The sequence below is a fragment of the Thermobia domestica genome, chromosome 12, assembly GCF_964235325.1.
Source record: "Thermobia domestica chromosome 12, izTheDome1.hap1.1, whole genome shotgun sequence".
Taxonomy (NCBI): domain Eukaryota; kingdom Metazoa; phylum Arthropoda; class Insecta; order Zygentoma; family Lepismatidae; genus Thermobia; species Thermobia domestica.
In genome coordinates, this window is record NC_137465.1 from 215,752,056 (window position 1) to 215,774,687 (window position 22,632).

The 22,632-nt window shown below is 35.7% G+C and overlaps 1 long non-coding RNA gene across 1 annotated transcript in view; it reads right to left on the reverse strand.

Annotated features, from left to right (window-relative positions):
- LOC145665868 (uncharacterized) overlaps window positions 1–22,632 on the reverse strand; it is a 568,569-nt gene that overhangs the window by 350,707 nt on the left and 195,230 nt on the right. Inside the window, exon 2 of the long non-coding RNA XR_014127668.1 lies at window positions 18,572–18,611. This is a non-coding gene — a long non-coding RNA (uncharacterized LOC145665868). The remainder of the gene's footprint in view (window positions 1–18,571; window positions 18,612–22,632) is intronic.

Sequence of the window (22,632 nt, forward strand, 5' to 3'; positions counted from 1 at the left end):
CTGCCGCCATCTTGGATCCGCCATACCGGATTCAACTTTCGGTTTTTTAAATGGGAATAGGTGCAAGTGATACATCAAATTCATGTACAATTTTCTTGGAAATTCATGAGTGTAGTTAATTTTACCGTAGCTTGTACCGTTTGGAAGATATTGCATGTTGAATCCCTCCAGGCAGTTCACGAATAGACATTGCAGAGTAATATCAGTTATGCTTACGTTTTTGATGTTGACAAATCAAAACAGTTTCTAACTGGAGAAATACTGTAGGTATAAACAAACTTTTTGCAACATTGGTGTCATAAACTTGTTACATTTCTGCGAGGGTTGTTATTACTTCCACGTTATACTATAACAAGGACGTATTGTATTACAGTCAAAATGCCTAATGTAAATCCAGATATGACCAGATTTGGGTGAAGACCTGTCATTTTTGTATTAACGTCTGTGTGTCTGTATGTATGTACATTCTGAGAATATTTCGTCAACGATAAATTACTAAAAGATTACATATACACACGGGGCACTGCACAACTTTCTATTTGGTTCAATATTCGTGAAGTGCCTGATATTCAACACGCAATATTTTGCTAACAGTACAAGTTACGATAAAACTCATTACAGCATTGAATTTCCAAGAAAATTGTACATGAATTTGATGTATCGCTTGCACCTATTCCCATTATAAAACAAAACAAAAAAAAAAAAAACGAAAATTGAATGCAATATGGCCGATCCAAGATGGCGGCCGGGGTGGGTAGCATATATCAGAGAAGCAGTACTTGATCCAAATTTGTTTTGCATATGCTCACATTAATGTGCAGTTACGTCTAAATGAACTAAAAGCAATTTTCTGCCCGAGCGTTATAGTATTGTATGATTGAATACCGGATATATATTAAGGTCCATAAATGGGTCGCTAAAATTAATACAATACACATTGGGGTGCGAGAACTTTGCATTTACCTTGTAAGTTATACTTTCAATATACCTTGTAAGTTATACTTTCAATGTCTCCATTTTTTATTCTTTTTTTCATTTGTTTCTACTTACTTATATCTAAGTGGAAAAAGAACTTACGGCACTTTCGGATAATGATATTTGTAATTGTAATAATAGCAATAGGACTTACTACTTAGCTTTCGAGACAGTCGAATTTTACACTGTTTTTATTATTATTATTATTATTATTATTATTATTATTATTATTATTATTATTATTATTATTATTATTATTATTATTATTATTATTATTATTATTACCTTTTACGTTAACCTACTTTACGTTGATTTGAGACTTCCACATTTCATCCTATTTTCCAGTGTAAAGTATCTGTAATTCAACAAAGAAATAATTATATATGATAACAAAATTGAAAGTCATCGTAGTATGGCCCATAACAAACAGTTTACCATTTTATATCGTAAAGATCAGATTCACCGATATTGTAACAGAGAGGTGCTTGAGCGATTGATCGTAGAAATTCAAACTCCGATTAGTGAGAATTTCACAACCTGGTTTTATTTCAAGTGTGAACTCTTTACTCAGCTGAGAGGAGGGAGCGGATCGTGGGTAAGAGTTGATGACGATGAGTTTTTGTGGGTCGTGGGCCACGGTGGGTCGTAAATACAGTAGATCGTCGAGGGATCAGGTCATTTCCTCAAGTATGTTTTGCTCAAGCGTTAAAATGTGGGACATTTGCTCAACTACCTTATCTTGCTATTGATCATGAACTGGAAATCCATGACAGACCCGAAAATCTTGACTAATGGCCAAAACGGAGGGTTGAGATTTTCATATATGATAAAATATACGCAGGGTTGCCACAAGTTAGATAAAAATTTTACTATGATTTTTTATTAATAATATTGAATGTTTTTCATGAATCATTTATGTGAAAGATCTGAATATTCCTAAAGTATGTGCATGCGCTTGCAATTTAGGACTCAGTCCTAGCAGTTCTAAGTATTATATAAACTCAAAGGCCGTAAAGAGGATTACGTAATATTTTATCATTTAATATGGAATATGGAACTTGTATCGTTCTTTCAATTCCGGTTTTAGTAGATAGATTGTTGTTGAGATGGATTATATTCTTGGGACACTTAATTGATTAAAGAAAATCGCTTCTCGCTATCTATTACCGTTTTGAATTTATAGTGATCAATATTATAACCGGAAGTGAGTAATTTCTACTTCCGGCTATACTAGAGTGTTAAGGATGGAGATGAAAGTTGTCCTTGAAACATGTAATCGATTTCCGAAAATCGTTTATCTCTGTCTATTATCATTTTTCTTTTACGGGGATAAAAATGAAACTGGAAATGACTCATTTCTACTACCTCCGGTGGGCGAATCACCTCCATCAACGAACTCCCTCGAGATAATAACTCTATCTATTTATAGCAAAAGAAAAACAATTTAAAAATTCGCATCCGTTCAAAAGTTATCGTGCAGAGTAACGGACGTACGGACGGAAGGGCTAACATTATAAACTTATAAGTACCAGCACGTGATCCTAATAATTGTAATACTTCGACTAGCTGGATGCTTCGCCCTCAGACTCTTGCATTTGTTCAGCTATTGTCTCGCACCTTATAAACCTACAAGCATACCGAATTTCAGTTCAAATACTAACCGTCCTGAATGCCCAGATACGCTGAACATTTCAATCACCAGAGACTTCGCCCCCAAACCCACGTTCGATCGGCCTAGGGATTCACATTCCATGAAACTACAGATTACTGAATTTCAGTTCACATACCAAGTTTCATGGCTCTAATCTTCAGGGATCCAAAAATATGAACGTCTTATTGTAATTGTGATACCTTCTTTCCTTCTAAGCCAGATATAAAAAATACATATATAATGTGGCATCTTACTATAATAACTGCAATCCCTACCTTTTTTCCTACCAGTTTTCTTTCTCTTTTTACTAAAATATCAGAAAACGCTTAAATACGTCTCACATTAGTTTAAATTTGAAAAACAAACACCAAATTTCAAGTCTCTAACCTGAAATTGAGAAGAAGAAGAATAGGAGGAAAGAAGAGGAAGACAAAATATGTAAAATCAGATTAGAATATTAGAAAGACGTGCGCAGAATATGAATTTGACAGAGATATTAGGAACTTGCAGATAAAGATGGCTCACATTCAAAAACTAGAGTAAAACAAGTGAAATTTCTTGAGGACTGCTTCACATGTAAATAATTTATCAGAAATTACAGTAAATTAGTGAAAATTTTTGAGGACTGCTTCACGTGTACATAATTTATGTGACAAAGGAAATAGTTTGCAAATCTTATAATTGTAGTTTTTTGACAAAAGCAATAACCTGCAACTTTTAAGCAGTCTATTTTCTGTATCTCACATAGAAAATAGCTAGTTCCAAGCATAGATAAAGTGTGAGGGAAAGTTGCAATAGCATTGATTTGTCTAATAAATTCTACCAGAACGAGACAGGAGTTGTTTTTGATCAAACCCTGATAACTTGCTATGTAAAATAACTTTTATTCAATTTCGGGATTCTTTTTTCATTCTTAACAGTATTATTATGGTACAATTAAAGGTTACACCCTAAAACCTGCCTGTGGATTTCAAGTCAATACAGAGACAAAAAAAAAAAAAAAAAAAAAAAAAAAAAAAAAAAAAAAAAAAGATCCAGTAACAATTTACATTATTTCTAAATGAGATACAACAAATCTAGTATCCAAGCAACACTTGTGATACATAGCTCACTTCTGATGAGGGCTGTTTAATCCCGGCAAGTGTAAGTTATATTTTGTGGTAAACAAATCTCGTGGGGATGGTCTCTCTTTGGAATATTCTTAATTTCATCGATTCTTCCGTTATCATTAAGTTCTTTCATTCATCAATGTCTCATATAGCCTTTGAGCGTAATTGGGAGATGTTAAATTTAAATATATATACTACATAGGCTTATGCAGAAATATTCGATGGGAGGGGATATATAATAACTATGATAACAATAATATCTTCCTGTTGTGTTTCGTAGAGTGCATGTTCACTTCTGTTCCTAACACTCCCTCTCTCCACATAAACATGAAGAGTACGTGGGACGAACGATGAAAGTCATATTTTCACATATCTGAGATACCAGATTTTTTAAAAACTGTTTTACATAGGAAAATTGACTTTCATCATTCTTCCCGCGTACTCTTCATATGTTTTCTGCACTCCTTGATATTCAGGTTCCAAATGCCAAATCCTGATATTCCCTCTCCCCACTATTTATTTATTTAACTAAAATAGTAAACTTTATTTTCCTTCTTTATTTACAAATAATAAAATATTTGGAATTGTATCTTATCTTCCCTTTCAAAACTTCTTGAGGTACACTATGCAAGACAATACACCACTCTGAAAAACTTTGGAAATGTATAAAATACAATCGGGGATCTCATCCAAGTCTCCTGTCCAATGCAGTTATGGTGTGGTGCTTGAAGTAATCGTCCCTACATTTCCTTCACGGTTTGGTTAAAATAACCCTTAATCTCGTTTCCCTGGATAAGTATATACCTCAGCCTGTTAAAAATTTTCTAGACATTTGGAAGCGATGTAATATAATGCCTATAAATTAACCCTCCTCCACACATTAAGATCTCACTTTTCCAAAATTTAAGTAATCTGAAATCCACTCTATTTAAGTAGCACATGAAAGTTCAATGCAATGGGTTACAACTCCCATCAACCCTCCTTAGATACGCCCCTGATATACTGTTACTAAAGAGGAATTTCAACCAAAAAGCAAGGAAGAAATGCATATATATGTAATGCACAGTAATTCTTTTCTTTTCAGAAATTTCTTTACTCACTCTATAATGTTGAGATAGAAGTGATGCACGAAAAACTTAAAAATAATGAAGAACATGTGCCTATGTTTTCTGAAATCCCTCCAATATAGAATTTCCGAAAGTGAATGTCTGAGTTTCTTGAACATGAGTTCATATCACTATTTCTGAATAATACAAATACATAATGATGTAGCGACACAGAAAACTATTGCCCTCTTGCTGGTGGTAAAGCCCCGGAGAATTGAATTTTGCAAGAGTCTACTTTCCCTCCTTCAGAATTCCTAATTATGAATATTGATCTTTCCATTTCCTTTCAACTAGTTAATAAACTAGGTATAATCAAAATATATTATATTTATTAAGAGAAAAAAAGAAATACCACTTTTTCCTTTGCCGAGGAATAAATGAATGTGTGCACTAGAACAGTTCTGAGTGGGACGTATCCGTGTATTGTTTCAACCTAGAAGTAGTATTTGAAATAAGCTTAATTACTTCGAAAAATGATACTAAATTCCTTTGTTGTTGTTGACCTGTACCTTTTGGTTTATCTAGGTTGGACGCTAATGACATACGAGCACGAAGCGCAAGTATGAACCTTATTCAAGTTACAAGAAAGAATGTTAGTTACAATTAATAAATCTAAATTGAAATATAATACAAATAATACTTAACGTACGTAAAAATTATGCATATTATTCATTATTTCAATGTTCAGATATGCTGCGTGGTTAATTTAATACTGAATTGCAGAATTGAATTAGTCATTGTTAAAAGGGATTATGTGTCATTTTGGGCCAAGTTGAATTATGAATAGATTCGTATATACTGTATATTAGTAAACCTGTACGTCTGTGGGAAACTATGTTGTTATTTCACTCATAACCCCGCTTTTAAACACTGAAACAACTATGCTTAGTTTACCATATTTTTAAAAACAACACAATTTTATCTGACACTCTGCAACCCTGTCTATCGGAGATATTTCAGAATAGCCTGCAGCGAAATATCACCCATTCCCTTTCTGATAATTGCTAAGAATGCAGCAGGTGTCCCTTCTGTTTCGGTTGATGATCATCAGATTAAGAAAAAGATAACCACTGTAGGAAATGACCCTGGTTTAGAGACTTGAGGAAATAGACACTTGGGCAAATGACGCTATTTCGTGACCACAGTGGATCAGTGGACCATAGGTCAAATTTTCATTCACCAAACCATCTCCGTAAAAGTATACTAACATTACAATTCCCCTTGCGTAATTCTAATTATAATACTTATGGGTGGCTAATCCTCAAATTTTGCCCAATTCAATCTAAAATTGAATTCTGTCTAAAGTAAATAATAATAATAATAATAATAATAATAATAATAATAATAATAATAATAATAATAATAATAATAATAATAATAATAATAATAATAATAATAATAGTAATTTGTACTTATAAAGTACATACATATTCACTACATTTACAGGTAATCTTTGACAGAGTTCCATCTTGTCCATATGGTTCGTGAAATCAGGCTTCGATTTTTGGTGGAAACCGATGTAGTTTCAATTCCACCTTAAACAATGGGTGGAAGTCTTATATGTTCTTGGTGTTGAAAGCGACGTAAAAGTCCAAATCTATTTATGCCTGCCTAAGGAACTTAAAGTGCAACCTTTAGTTTTATAATAGGCAATAATAGAAAAAAAATTATAACAGAAAAATAATAAAAATAATCTAAGTTTTTATAATAGAAGAAAAACATGTCAACTTCTGAGAGATTTTAGAACTAATTATGTCAGAAGCAAAACTAAACTAAAATGAATAGGAAATATAGGAATGGGCAATATATTAATCAGGATTGATTCGAGGTATTTTGACATTCTAGGGGAAAATATTTCGGCGCTCCCGGATTAAACCCTTTTCCGTTTAGGTAAAGGGCTTTTATCTAAACAAAAGGAAAGAAAGAAAGAAAAAAAAGAAAAGAAAAAGAAACGTCCTCGCCTGAACATAGATGAGTGTCAATTCGATTCAAGTACATAATGAACGTTCCTATCATAATATATTGTAGTTAACTTTCATATGTTTACAGATTGTTGTAATAATTGTTCTCGCTATTAATGTTACGAACTTCACAAAGTAATATATATATGCAGCTACTAAAATTTGCAGCTCTAGCCGCCTGCGTAGTTTACTTATATATAGGTAAACCTGACAGACGTGCACAAACTCTGGGAGGTGATTCGTGACATCAAATGAAGATAAAAAGTTCTGTTTCATGTTGTCGAATTCCGCGTCGTGCACGAGTGATGGGGTTGCCAACTTGGAATTGACAATCGAATCCTGAATATTGGAATGGAACAGAAAGATGTGTACATACTTCGGGAAGTGATTCGTAACACCAAAAGAAGACAAGAAGTCATCTTGCATGTTGTCGAATTCTGCGTCGTGTACGCTGTGCACATCTTTCTATCCCAGCGTTTTCGGAAATTCCCATTTTAACAGAAGAAGAAGAGCATTTTCTATATATATTTTGCCACAGTGTAAGATATATTGTCTGCTGTTTGAAATTGCATTATGGGAAATCGGTGTTCAAACAGTTTGAGATGAATTTTGGACAGTAGTTAGTAATTACCTCAAACTGGGCTTTAAATAACTGACTTAAAAAATTTTCTCGAAATTTTTGCGCCACTTTGGTCTGGGCCTGGGTTCACCTTGGAAACTGATTTTTTTAAGATCTGTACGTTGTTATGTACACAATACGTGTTCAAAATTCCAATCTTGTATCTTCAAAACTAAGGTCAAAAGAAACTTTTGAAAATCTGAAGGTGACCTATTCTTTACACACACACACACACACACACACATATATATATATATATATATATATATATATATATATATATATATATATATATATATATATATATATATATATATAATACTTCAAAAATGTACTACGTTCTTACTATTTGACGTAGAGTCATTATTCAAACACCATTTTCTTCAGTAAAACGAGCCCTTTAAAACTGTACCACTCACATGTCCGTATCATACACCGCAGCCGGAACATTCAGAAAAACCCAGGTTTTTAAAAAAATCCCGCCAGAACACCTGAGTTCACGTAGGGGTCTCATTCCTTTTGAAAAGAATACATTGATATGTATATAATACGTGTGCAAAATTTCAATCTTTTATCTTGAAAACTAAAGGCGTGATTTTTTTTTTTTTTTTTTGAAATTTGTCTGAAGAAAGAAAAAAGTCACGACCCTCCGTCCCCAGTTATCGCCCGCCAACTTAGCCATGCAGTTCCAAAACACATCTAGGGTGGATCCACGTGAAAATCGGAAATGCTTAATTTCTTCACTTCCGGTTTGAATACCATCTTCAAGAACGAACTCGAATCTTAACTTCAGACGCTCTACATCTTAGAGAAAATTGATGGTGATTTCTCAAGTAGTAATTTAGATATTTTTGTCTTCCACACGGATGACAGATGACATACGGACATATAGGGTAAATATATAAAGAAGTTTAGACAGACACATGGAAAGAAAAGGTAAATTTATAATGGAGTCTGGGCGGACACATAGACTGACAGAGTAAATATATAAAGGAGATTGGACAGGCAGGGTAAATATATAAAAGAGTTTGGACGGACACATGGACAAAGAGGGTAAATAAAGAGTTTGGACGAATGACATGGACAAATAGGTAAATATATAAAGGAGTTAGGACGGACACACAGACAGTCAGGGTAAATATGTAAAGGAGTTTGGACGGACACATGGAGAGAGCGGGTAAATATATAGAGGTGTTTGGACTGACACATACAAACAGGGTAAATATATAAAAAGTTTGTACAGACCCATGGGCATGCACGATAAATATATAAAGGATTTAGAACGGACACATGAATAGACAGGGTAAATATATAAAAGAGTTTGGACGCACACATAGACAAACAGGATAAATATAGAAAGGAGTTTGGACAGACACATGAACAGACAGGATAAATACGAGGGAGGATCCATAAGTCTTCGGCCTAAAGTAGAAAGAAAAGGATGCGATCTTCATTGTTTTTTTTTTTTTTTTTAATCTCAACGTTGTCTCCCTGGATGTCAATGCACTTGGCCAGTCTGTTCCGACATTTGTATACCCTTCAAAAACAAACTTTCGTCGAGACTGTCAAAATACTCCTCTACCGCGCATATGATTCTGTAGTTGCTCCTTCAAATTCGGAAATAGGTAAATAATCACTTGGAACCAAGTCTTGTGAATAGGGTGGGTATTCGATCAATTCGAAGCCAGCATCATGAATGGCTGCCATTGCAACGGTTGACTTATGGACTGCAGCATTTTCCTGATGGAAGAGCACTTTCCCTGACAACTTTCCTCTTCGTTTCTGCTTGATGGTTTCGCGCAAGCTTCGGATTAAATTGGGGTAATAGTCACCTTTGACAGTCTGCCCACGTGGCAAATAGTCAATGAATAAAATTCCTTTAATATTCCAGAATACTGATACCATTATCTTCCCTACACTAGGTACGATGTGGAATTTACGGGTGCATGGTTAACCATGGTGTTCCCACTCCATAGGTTGTCGTTTCGTCTCCAGATCAAAATGATGGACCTAAATCTCACCCATGGTTGCAAATTGCTTGTGAAACTTTCCTGGATTACGCTTTATCTTGCCCAAAAGTTCTTGGGTTCAAACCACTCGCTGCCTCTTCTGATCTATGGACAACATTCTTGGCATCCATCGAGAAGATAATTTTTCCATGTCTAGAATATCGACCAATATCTATTGCACTCTGCCAGATAATACGTTAGTCTTCTCTACGATTTTGCGTATATTCACTCTTCGATCAGCCATAACGATATTCAGGATCGTGTTTACGTTTTCTTTATTCGTCACTGTACATGGGCGACCGGCTCGCGGTGCGTCCATACATGACTCTCTGCCAAGCTTGAATTCATGACACCATCTCTTTACAGTTGAATATCATGGAGAAGAATCATCATCATTCTTCATGGATTGCTTTGTGTTTAGCTGTTCTTTATCACTGCACGGTACTCAGAAGGTTTCATTTTTAGCAAATGTCACAAAACGGTTCATTTACATACTTGCAATTAGAAAAGGAAATGAGTTACATACTTCAGATTTTATATGTAAGCCTACTAAAGACTACAACACAATACATTAAATTTCTAAGGGCATTAGGCCAAAGACTTATTCATCCGCCCTCGTATATGAAGTAGTTTGGACGGACACATGGACAGATATGGTAAATACATAAAGGAGTTTGGACAGACACATGGACAGACAGGGTAAACGTATAAAGGAGTTTGGACAGACACTTAGACAGACAGGGTAAACATATAAACAAGTTTGGACAGACAGGGTAAACATATTAAGGAGATTGGACAAACACTTAGACAGACAGGATAAACATATGAAGGAGTTTGGACAGACACTTGGACAAACAGGATAAACATATAAAGGAGATTGGACAGACACTTGGACAGACAGGATAAACATATAAAGGAGTTTGGACAGATACTTGGACAGACAGGATAAATATATAAAGGAGTTTGGACAGACACTTGGACAGACAGGGTTAACATATAAAGGAGATTGGACAGACACTTGGATAAACAGGGTAAACATATAAAGGAGTTTGGACAGACACTTGGACAGACAGGATAAACATATAAAGGAGTTTGGACAGACACTTGGACAAACAGGGTAAATATATAAAGGAGTTTGGACAGACAGGGTAAACATATAAAGGAGTTTGGACAGACACTTGGACAGACAGGGTAAATATATAAAGAACATTGGACAGACACTTGGACAAACAGGATAAACATATAAAGGAGATTGGACAGGCACTTGGACAGACAGGATAAACATATAAAGGAGTTTGGACAGACACTTGGACAAACAGGGTAAATATATAAAGGAGTTTTGACAGACAGGGTAAACATATAAAGGAGTTTGGACAGACACTTGGACAAACAGGATAAACATATAAAGGAGATTGGACAGACACTTGGACAAACAGGATAAACATATAAAGGAGATTGGACAGACACTTGGACAGACAGGATAAACATATAAAGGAGTTTGGACAGACACTTGGACAGACAGGATAAATATATAAAGGAGTTTGGACAGACACTTGGACAGACAGGGTAAACATATAAAGGAGATTGGACAGACACTTGGACAAACAGGATAAACATATAAAGGAGATTGGACAGGCACTTGGACAGACAGGATAAACATATAAAGGAGTTTGGACAGACACTTGGACAAATAGGGTAAATATATAAAGGAGTTTGGACAGACAGGGTAAACATATAAAGGAGTTTGGACAGACACTTGGACAGACAGGGTAAATATATAAAGGACATTGGACAGACACATGGACAGACAGGGTAAACATATAAAGGAGTTTGGACAGACACTTGGACAGACAGGATAAATATATAAAGGACATTGGACAGACACATGGACAGACAGGGTAAACATATAAAGGAGTTTGGACAGACACTTGGACAAACAGGGTAAGTATATAAGGAGTTTTGATAAACAAAACTACTAGAAAGATTCTTTGCAATGTTTATCTTGGCATCTTACTATAATTGCAAACAACCCTTTATGTAATAAAAGGGTAAACTAATTTAATTTAATTTGAACAAGTTTAAGTTAGGTAATATTAGAAGAAAATTTAATAACTAGATAGTGCAACCAAGTGTTAGCAGAACTTCTGTTTTCTTTCTTTTTTAAAAGAAACCGGAGTTGGCACCACTTTTGCAAAGAGAGCTTTCAACGGATCCAGTTTGTCTATTTCAACTTCCTGCTTGGAACTCTCCTTCAATCGTCTCCTACTTCTTCCCCTCCCTCATTCTCCAGTATTCACACATACACACACACACACACACACATGGAAAGAGAGCAAGTACCGAAGTGCAAAAAGCAGAGCTCGTATCATCGTCTCCTCTTTTGGCGAACATACCAACAAAAGTATACAAAAAAGAAGACGAAGATAAATAAAAATAAGGTAAAAGCATAGACGAAAGGAATATGATGCAAAACTTCTTGCCTGAGATTCTCTTGATATGTCTTCCATAGTGGACGAACTCAAAGTAGAGAAAATGTTCAGTAGATGTCTCTACTTTCGAAAACTTCATTTCCTAACTTTCATATCTTTCATTCACTCCTCTCATTCATTTACGTAAAAAAAAGAAAATAAAAAAAATCTAAAACTTGCTTGTTTGAGTTTCTTCTCAGTTAATTTTAACGCCCATCTTCATTTCTGTCTTCTCTCCACAGCCTTCAATCAGAAGATAACTCTTCTAATGTTTATGATATGTGAAGAAGATATTAGTAGTGACATAAAAAATTCAAGCATCACATTTTCATCTCAGAAATTTACACCGCCATTTTATTAATTAATAACAGTGTGCTGATGCTAATTAATTAATTGATTTAAAAACGTAAGAAATATTGTATTTATATTCCGAGTTCAAGAAGCGGGGGCGACATTTAAGGATTTAGAAAAGTATTGTAAAAAAAAATGCATTAGGTACATTGAACTGAAACTACTCAAAACTTATACATACTTTTGGTAACATAATAAAACCATTAACTTATGAAAATTCTTAGTATATTTTTTTTTTAAAAAATGATAATAAATCCAGGTCTACAATTGGCATTTGTTGCCCCACACCGTGGGGCAAAGAGCGACAGTTATGCTAATTAGTAATTGTTTATTAATTTTTCATAATCGATTCCCGGGGGAACTCATGTGGTTCGGACCCCACGTTAAAATGTAGGTCCACGTCTCATATAGCCTCGCTGCTGAAAGAGACGCTAAACTTAAATTCCACTCAAAATTACTGCAGCAATATCACTCAAAAGAGAAATATCGGAGTCGGATCCTGATGTTTACAAAACCCATGACAAGAATATTTCGCTTGGCCGTGTAGGAAATTTAATGGTTTAGGACCTCATACAATCTTGCAGTTAGTGACTGCGGAACACCTACCTATTAGAATATTAATACTAACAATTTCAAAAATTGTCGCTCTTTGCTCGGAGGCCAACACAATTTTTCTTTCCCTTATTACTGGCAACACTGCGGCCAGCTTGTCAATAGATTGCTACTAAATAATAAAACAAAATCATATATATATATATATATATATATATATATATATATATATATATATATATATATATATATATATATATAAGCATATACAATCTGATCATATTACATAATATGCTACAACACCATTGTATACAGGGCGTAAAAGTGGATCTGAAAACGTAGGGGGACGGTACGTAGCGGCATGACGTCACGCCGTCCCCTTGCCTATCTTTGTCCATTGTAATTTTTTAGGAAGTGCGGGAACGCCTTACATATTTTTTCGAGATCAGAGGACGGCGTTCCTCCTCACTTTTACCACTGATTGTATCAAAATGTGAAATTTTAAGAGCATGAAAATTACGTACTTTGAATGAAACTTAAAGATGTTTTCCGTTCTTTTTACAAGTGTATATCAACTCCTGTGAAGAACAACTTCTGCTGTCAAAAAAGATCACATGTTCCAATCCGTGTCACACTGCATCATAAAAAATTAATTATGTTTTACTGCTCTGTACCCCTTGTCGCTCGTTGGCCCACGTCAGTATAAGAGATATATCTTTGCACATGCACCAAGTTAGCCACGCTTTCTGTAAAATCATTTCTTATTTACGTAAGATGTTTCATGACTTCATCAATTGGTGATAGAAAGTGACATCTATAGGGCTACTAGTTCGCATAGGCATCCTAATATTTTGGGTGGAAAATATTAACAATTGATAGATTTTTTTACGTCCCTTCTCTTCATGTGAAAACATAACTCCTTTTGTCTTATTTCACAAACACGAGCAGATGACAATATTTTTTTTTCTGCGAATAAATTACATCAACAGTCTGCTTTCAATTTACTGTTTACTACAAATTAATATCCTCAAGTGTTACAGCGGGTAATATTTTGCGCCCCCTTAGACCCTTCCATCATTTACACAAGAATGAATAGTCTTATGTGCATGTAGTTGTATTAGATCCTGAATAGAGTTAGTTGTTAGTACAATTCACGCATGGTGAAATTAAAATAATATCTAATATTTCAGTTTCAGTTTCCACGCATTTGCCCCTTAGGAGACGATGATTAAATCAAGTGAATGATTATGGAACAATTGGTGGGATGAGGATGTTGGAGAAAACGGAAGGAGCCCGAGAAATCTCACGAACACGAAGTTGTCAACCTCAAACTTACTTGGACAGGAATTGAACCAGAGGCCCCACGCACCAACAGTAAGCGCTCCGCTACTGAGCCACCGCGCTCCCTCACCCACGACGAGTAATTACGTAATACGTACGTAGCGTAAACATGTCGGTATAGCTGCTTCGATTACTTTCTAACTTTGACAAAAATATAGGAAAAACTAAACAAAAAGTGAAATCTTTCAGTTTTACGTCCCATGGTTATGCCGGTTAGGCTAAAGAAGACGGTGATGATGACAAATGAACGAAATGGTGGAATAATGAAAGTGATAGAAAACGGGAGAACTCCGAGGAAACGCACGCACACGGTGTTTGTCCACCACAAAGTTCAGTTCGCACGAACTGGGATCTAACCATGGATCCCATGCACCAGAGGTGAACGCTTTACCACTGAGCCATCACGGCCCCGCAATGGTGGAATGAATAAAGTGGCAGGAAAGGGACAACCCCGAGAAAACCCACGCACACGGTGCTTGTCCACCACAAGATCCACTTGCCGCGATGTGGGATCGAACCAGGGACACCACGCACCAGAGGTGAACGCTCTACCACTAAGCCACCGCGTCCGTAAAATTACACAAACAAAATGTTACGATTTTTACCATAGTTAAATAAATTACTTCATATGTATCACAAATGCGTTACCTAATACAAGTATATTGAGAATAACGTTATTTCTTTAGCAGAGAAATTGAACCAAGGAAAACAGAACCACGCCCACCCCTAAGTTGATGTATACAAAGCATTGTCTACCCTTTTCCCTCGGAAAAGAAACTGAACAATAACGTTATTTGCATTACAACGTTTCACACACAAAAGAGTCACTAACCAATATTTCTGACGTGGAAAACGAAAATGCTTTAGCTTTTTGACTCTACTCCAGTTATTGAAACCACTGCTTTTCCTACAAGTTTTCAACAGTGCACTGGGCCAAGCAAGCAGAGATGTACACAAGAATTCAAACCTTGAAAAGACGGGGACAAGAGGACACACACACACACACACACACACACACACACACATATATATATATATATATATATATATATATATATATATATATATATATATATATATATATATATATATATATATGAACAAAAAATAAAGAAGAGAATGTAAAGAGGAGGCAAGAGTAAAACGGAATCTAGCAAATATTTGAAGAGAATTCAGCTCGTACTCCGCCGTCGAGGGCAAAGGACGGAAGAGTCCAAGCACCAAACAAAGAAGAACAGTGTATGTTCAGGATCGTATAAAGAAGGTTTTAGATCTTTGACAGAGAGAGAGAGAGAAAGGTAGAATATAGAAAGGAAAAGAAAGGAAAATAAAGTAGAAAGAGTGGACGAGGATTTAGAGAAGGGTCACCAACAAGCATCAAATACTACGGACGAGATATCCTAGATAGAAGAAAAAACTGGAACCACTGCTTTTCCTACCCATTCAGAGATTAATTTCACTATATTATACTACAGAAGACTGAAAATCGATATACTAGCATAAAGAGGCTACATATAAACCTTTCGACCAGATTTAATTTTCAAGATTGAATTTTCATAAAAGTACTTGAAAAGATATATCATACACAAAGGCACGTCTTTGTTCAGAGAGAAAAAATACCATCATAATTCATGTGTAGGATTAAACAGATTTCGTACGAGAAATGAAAGAAATCAACTGAGTTGTTTTTACATTTCCATTACTGACATGAATTGAATTAAAAACCCTATGAGCGATAAAGTGCAACTGAGCCTGGAATTGAACACGGGTCTACAACTTATTACATGTCGATGTGCTAATCAGTACGCAGTCGAATCTCTCCTTGAAGAGATGGGTGAAAGATGTGTAACTGATCAGGAAGAGGATTAGATACCGTAGTAGTTAATGTATCGTCATGATAACCTGGACCCTGGTATTCGATTCCGAGTTCAGTCGCACTTTTTTCAGTCTTGGAATTTTCATTATACAGTTTTCAGTTTCTACCTAACCAGGAGCGTTATCAGAATGTCTGTGTATTCTGTTGCATAAACTATTTTAAAAAATCCAAATTAGTTTCGTGGAAATCAGAGCTTACACTTGTGCTCATGTGGTCACCAATCTTGCTTCCGAAACCCAGATTCCTTTCCCGATGGTGTCTTAGGGAATTTGGATTCCACAATATTTCACAGATTACTGAATTCTCATAGAGAAAACTTAACGATAAGTGAAAGTTAGAAATGGCATTTTGGTATGGATTCAACATCAGAAGTAGGGAAGTAATGGGCCGTATATGAGAATAGACCGCGTATACTCACGTAAAATTTTTATAGTTCAATGTATATTCATCTTAAATTTACGAAAAGAACCAGAGCATACGGAGGGTACACCTACGCTTCATTTTGCGTATATTTACCAAAAGTTCACAATCACTTGTCCTAAGAATACTGTGTTTACTCTCCCCGTTTATCTCTCTATTGAAGGAACAATTGGTCTCGTATACATTATTTTCAGCCCTCTTCGCTAGTCTTGTGACTAGCACGTACGACTTCAGTGTTAAAGAGTCCCGGATTTGATTTCTGATTATGACTATTCGGATTCCACCTTAAATTGTATCTAGTTCATGTCTCATATAATCTCGGTGCTTCATGAGATATTAAACTGTAATCCAAACCACCAAAAAATACCATTTCCGGTTTCAATATTGATTGATCATAATTTAAAAAAAGCGTTAATGAACAGAAAGAAATGTATTGCAATATCCTCTCATATTAGTAAACAATAGCAATGCTTCGACACAAGCAAAAGCAGCTGACCCGTTCAACGCCTCCACAGGCTCCGTCTGCAAAATTGGCTATAAAAACGGATATCTCGAGACAGAAGATGTCAGTTATTAATTCGTTACACACCCTAACTATTTCTTAGAGCTACACTAGGCGGGAGAGACTCGTCTACCCTTACCTCTGAGCTGTATCGGGTAAGAGGTTCCTTACTTATTTCCGCGTTGCATCGGGCGGGAGATATTACGCTTTCTCTGAGCTGCATCGGGAAGAGCTTCCTTACTTATTTCCGCGCTGCATCGGGAGGGAGATATTACGCTACCTCTGAGCTGCATCGGGAAGAGCTTCCTTACTTATTTCCGCGCTGCATCGGGAGGGAGATATTACGCTACCTCTGAGCTGCATCGGGCAAGAGGTTCCTTAGACCCAGCTGCAACGAGCATGGTCGTTCTTAACCAACAAACCTTAAAACCCCCATGCGGCTATGAGTAAGAGTTCCAACTACTAAAAAATTACTTATTTGTAATCTAGTGTACAAACTGTATAAAAACTTTTATAATAAAAAAGACGAGGGAAATTACTTGTATACTGTTACTCTACCGAATATTACAGTGTTATTCTATTATTTTACGGTCTCAAGACCATATTCCATGTTCACATTACTCTTTCTATTTAGACGGTTTATAGCTTCAGCATTAGATCCACACAGTTCCTGAAAATAATGTGCTTTCTTCGATGTGAAATCAAGCTCACTTGTAGATTTTATTCCGCTTGTGTATAGTTATACTGAATGTGATGTTATTACATAGGAGTATGGATTTACGACATAGTTATCCATTATTACTGAGAATAATTGTAGTAGACCTGCTTGTTGCTTACTCTTCCCCCCTATATACAGGATATCTCAAAAGTCTCCTGGTATAGGGTAACTCTGTTATTATCAGAAAAATGAAATGAAATCTTTAAGTTTTACGTCCTACTGTTATGCCAGTTAGGCTAAAGGAGACGGTGATGATGAGAGATGAGTGAAATGGTGGAATGAAGAAAGTGGGAGGAAAGCGGAGAACCCGGAGAAAACCCATGAGCACGATGTTTGTCCACCACAAAGTCCACGCGGAGCGAGCTGGGATCGAACCAGGGACCCCAAGCACCGGATGTGAACGCTCTACTACTGAGCCACCGCGCCCCCTGTTATTATCAGAGTTACAACGAAATGTTAGAGGGAAAACAGTCTCCAAATATGATGTTTTCAATCTAAAGGGAAGGAATTTTTCAAATCGGAAGAATCGTTCGGGCTGTACACTCTATATGCACCCAATGTTAAATCAAAATGCAACGTTGCCATTAACAAGGACCCATAACATAAGTGAGTGAAGTTACTGTTTGAAATGTGGGCTGGCCATCGACACGTTAGCATAAAATAGAGTAACTTTATTCACTTATATTGTGGATCCAGGTAAATGGCAACGTTGCATTTGTATTTAACATTGGGCTTATGAAGAGTGTACAGACCAAACGGCTCGTCCGATTTAAAAAATTCCTTTACTGTAGATTGGAAACATCATATCTCGAGACGGTTTTCCCTCTTACATTTTGTTGTAACTCTGATAATAACAGAGTTGACCTATGTCAGGAGACTTTTGAGACACCCTGTATATAATAATAATACTTACCATATAATTGTAGATCAGTCAAAAGTCATCTGCTTCGGCTCTGAAATAAGAAAAGAAAATGGAAATGTCAGTAAAATTCTTCAAAATAAAGACACTTAGTTTTATTATTTAAAAGCCATTGAATAACAATCTATAACTAGAGAAGGAAGACCACAATCTTCAAGTAAGTTCAAAGTCAGATTGAATATATTCCAAAATAGGCATTTATAATAAGTTTTATTATTGTCGAAATGCTTGTATTTTATATAGCTGAAATTCAGTTTGGCCACCAACCCTATATCATAGCGTAAATCTTATGTTCCATGTTTTGTCACATTGAGCTCTAAACAACTAACCAGAACCTGTAATTATATGATTGATATAGCAATACAGACTAAGCAGGCCCGTATCCAGCCCAAAAGTGTAGGGGGGCCGGTAGAAGTTACGGGGGGCGATCCAACCATACTATAGTTCATTTGCAAGCCTACCGTGAAAATTTTACTGAGCTATCAAACATTTACAGAGGACCTTAATTGTATAAACACAATGAAGAGCATTTAACAACATTTAAAGATATGGAATTTATTATTACACAATGTACTCCTATAATAAATGTGGTTTGAATGTTGTTATGACACACAGAAGGATTCTTATAAGTTGTAGATGACATTAAGAAAAGATAATCAATACATAAATTTTGTACATAAACTTACAAAACGGGAGAGCTATTGAGACGAGACGAGAAAAGTATTTTTAATAATGAAAATGAGACGAGACTTCTGCAAAATTTACGAGACTAGACAACCTTATTTGTCGTCTCGTCTCGTTTCATGAACCAGACTGTTTGGAAGGCTACTCCTTCCCAGCCAAAAAAAAAATGTATCAGTCTTACGTTTAGGATCATTAGATGGACAAGTTGGATCAACTTACATATTGTAATGTAGCACGTGCTTGTGTTTACAAACACCTAACATGTGTTTGTGTTTGCAAACATTCTACACGTTCTCCTGTTTATAAACAACCATTTGCACTTTACTATGAAGTACTATACCTACAGTCGAGGGGGCCTACAGCAACACCACCAGTCACATGACAACTAAGGAACAGCAGCGCCACAACTTACCCGGAATGCCTATATAACCGAGAGGATTCTATGGACAGCTATCAGTCTGCGATTGGTCACCTCTCCTTTAACTTGCCCAGAGCTCAAGAAGACCCAACCCAAAGCCTCTAGTTTGCTTCGGAACTCTAGGCGTTTCCTTTCCTCCCACTTAGCTTGCTTTAGAGCTCTGTCGGGATTCCTCACTTCAGTTATTTAACTTGCTTCAGAGTACTGTGTCTATTAACCCCCTCTATGCTTGCTTTGGAGCATTAGGATTCCTAGTAAACTCCAACTAGCTTGCTGCGGAGCTATGTGGAGATCCTGCCTTAGGCTACTCGGGCCCTGAGTCACCTTTCTCCACCTTGTATTAGAGAAATTACATTATTGTACTATTATTTTAGAATACAATTTGTAGAAGATTTTTATAATAAAACCAATATTGGGAGACGATTCCAGACTATAATTTTCTCTACCAATGCTCTACCTAACCCTATATACGGAGAACGTTATCGAAGACAAGTATAGAGATTCTAATATATACAGTATGACGCTAAATACGTTGTACAAAAGCAGAGGAGTGATTTCTGAGAGTAAAACAAACAAAAAAGTCCCAATAAATATATGGCGAAAACCCCATCGTTTACGTGTTATAGGCTGCCGAAAACATGAAAAAATAAATTTTAAAGGTTCATAGCTCCAAAACTATGGAACCTACTGTAGTCGGGTCAAGACTTCACTTAGGAACTAGTATGTGCTCGATCCAAAAATACATTTTTATGGAGATAGTTGGAGAGTACTTTATATCATAGGCCCGTAGTCAAACTCCCTCTATAAAAATTGTTGTGGAAGCACCTCAGGATTCTGAAACACGCATTTTTGGATAGGGCACATACTAGTTCCTAAGTGAAGTGTTGACCCGACTACGGTAGGTCCCACAGTTTTGGAGCTATGGACCTTTAGAATTCATTTCTTCATATTTCGGCAGTCTATAACACGTAAACGATGGGGTTTTCGCCCTATGTTTATTGGAACTTTTGTGATTATTTAACTCTCAGGAATCACTTCTCTGTTTTTGTACAACGAATTTAGCGCTATACTGTATATATTTTTTTGAATTATTTCTGAATTACTCTCTGCTTTACTGTTCTTTACCTATAGATACACCTTACCTTACTGAATAATTCTCAGTTATATTTTATAATTCTAACCAAATAGGAGCAACTTACTTTATATGTATCTTTAATTACCTGCTTTTTGAGCCTACTAAATCTAAACTAGATACCTCTGTATCCACCAATTATATTGCATTGTAACTTTGACATGAGTATACAACTCCTCTGATTCTTTTGACTATCTATTTTATTAGATTTGAGAGTTAACTAAGCCAGTATTAGCAAACTGAATATATATATATATATATATATATATATATATATATATATATATATATATATATATATATATATATATATATATATATATATATATATATATATATATATATAACTATAACAGTGCCAATGATTATTATTCAGTACCCACAATATGGATAAACTTATCAAACATACAAGTAAAATTCTTTCTACCAAGTGTCCTTACAATGACCAAACGTAAATACACTGATTACTAATGAGATATTTATTGTACGTCCATTCCATAATCCACCTAATAGCTCCCCTTACCAAATATGATCCATGTAAGCCTACAAAATACGCACTAACATAATTAAAGATTCTACCATACGTGAACGTACAAGAGATTCCTAGAATTCATAATCCTTCTTGCTTTGTTTGCACAGAATCTACCCTGACAACTAACATTCAATATAGTAGTCTCATGTGCAACTATTCCGTAACACATTGTGACCGTAAACAATCCCAACGTATTTAAATATACAAAAAAAAACTTTCCCTGCCAAAGTTTAGCAAAAGACCGATATTAAACTTCAATCATCACGTGACACAAAATTGTCTAAGAAGTAACGTTGCATTTGAAGCTTGTGCAATCCTTCATAAAACTGATTGGCTGTACAAACTCCTAACAGCTTTATCATAAACTGTTAAAGCTGTCCTGATGTAGAAGCTAAGGCTTTTCCCTGCCTTCTGGACTTCGATTCGGTTTGATCACCGAAAGAATCAGGAAATATTTTTCGTTCTACCATAGTTCCTATCCGATTCCGAATCTCGCCCAGCCTATGTAAAATGGAAAACTTCAAAATACTCGAAATCCAGAGCTGGCTGCATTACATCCTGTGTGTGCGAAGTCCTGAAAATGTGAAGCCCACCCTGTCCTTGGGCCTCTTATGACTTCCCTGAATCGAACCATTTATGTACCTTAACGTATACGATTATACCATTTATTCAAAAGAAATTTATAGTAATCAAGAGGATTCATTTGCTGATTGCATGGTATCATATGGAGCCTAGTTCTTACTAAGACTTGGAGACTCCAATTGACTTACTGTATACAGATGTATCTTTTCAAAGTAATTCAATTCAACCAAAAATATATATAGTCTTCTATTTAGTCAAGGATTTGCAGGTACCAATGGTATTTAACAAAATCATTATTATACAAGGCGGGCAGTAGAGGTTGAAGACGTATGCAATCATTTTGAACTGATCTTGATTTATATGAATTGACATCCTTTTTCAACAGCGAGTCTATGTAGGAAAGGACCTATAGTTCAAAGCTACTTCTGAGACACTGCACCTCTGGAAATCAATCGTGCGATCTCCTTTACTAAAGGCACACACCCTACCCATTAGGCCAAGAATGCTGGCTAGAAATTAAGTGTACTTAGTAAGTGGGACACGGGAAACCGGCTCCTTAGAGCACACGTATTTCATTAAATGCATATACATTGTTACATATATACACATATACGAGTATATTATACTAATACAATGCTTTTAGAAAGTGGTGAAATTAATTTACTTTTGTGTGTTAATGCACTTTCATTCAAATCTTAACGTACTCT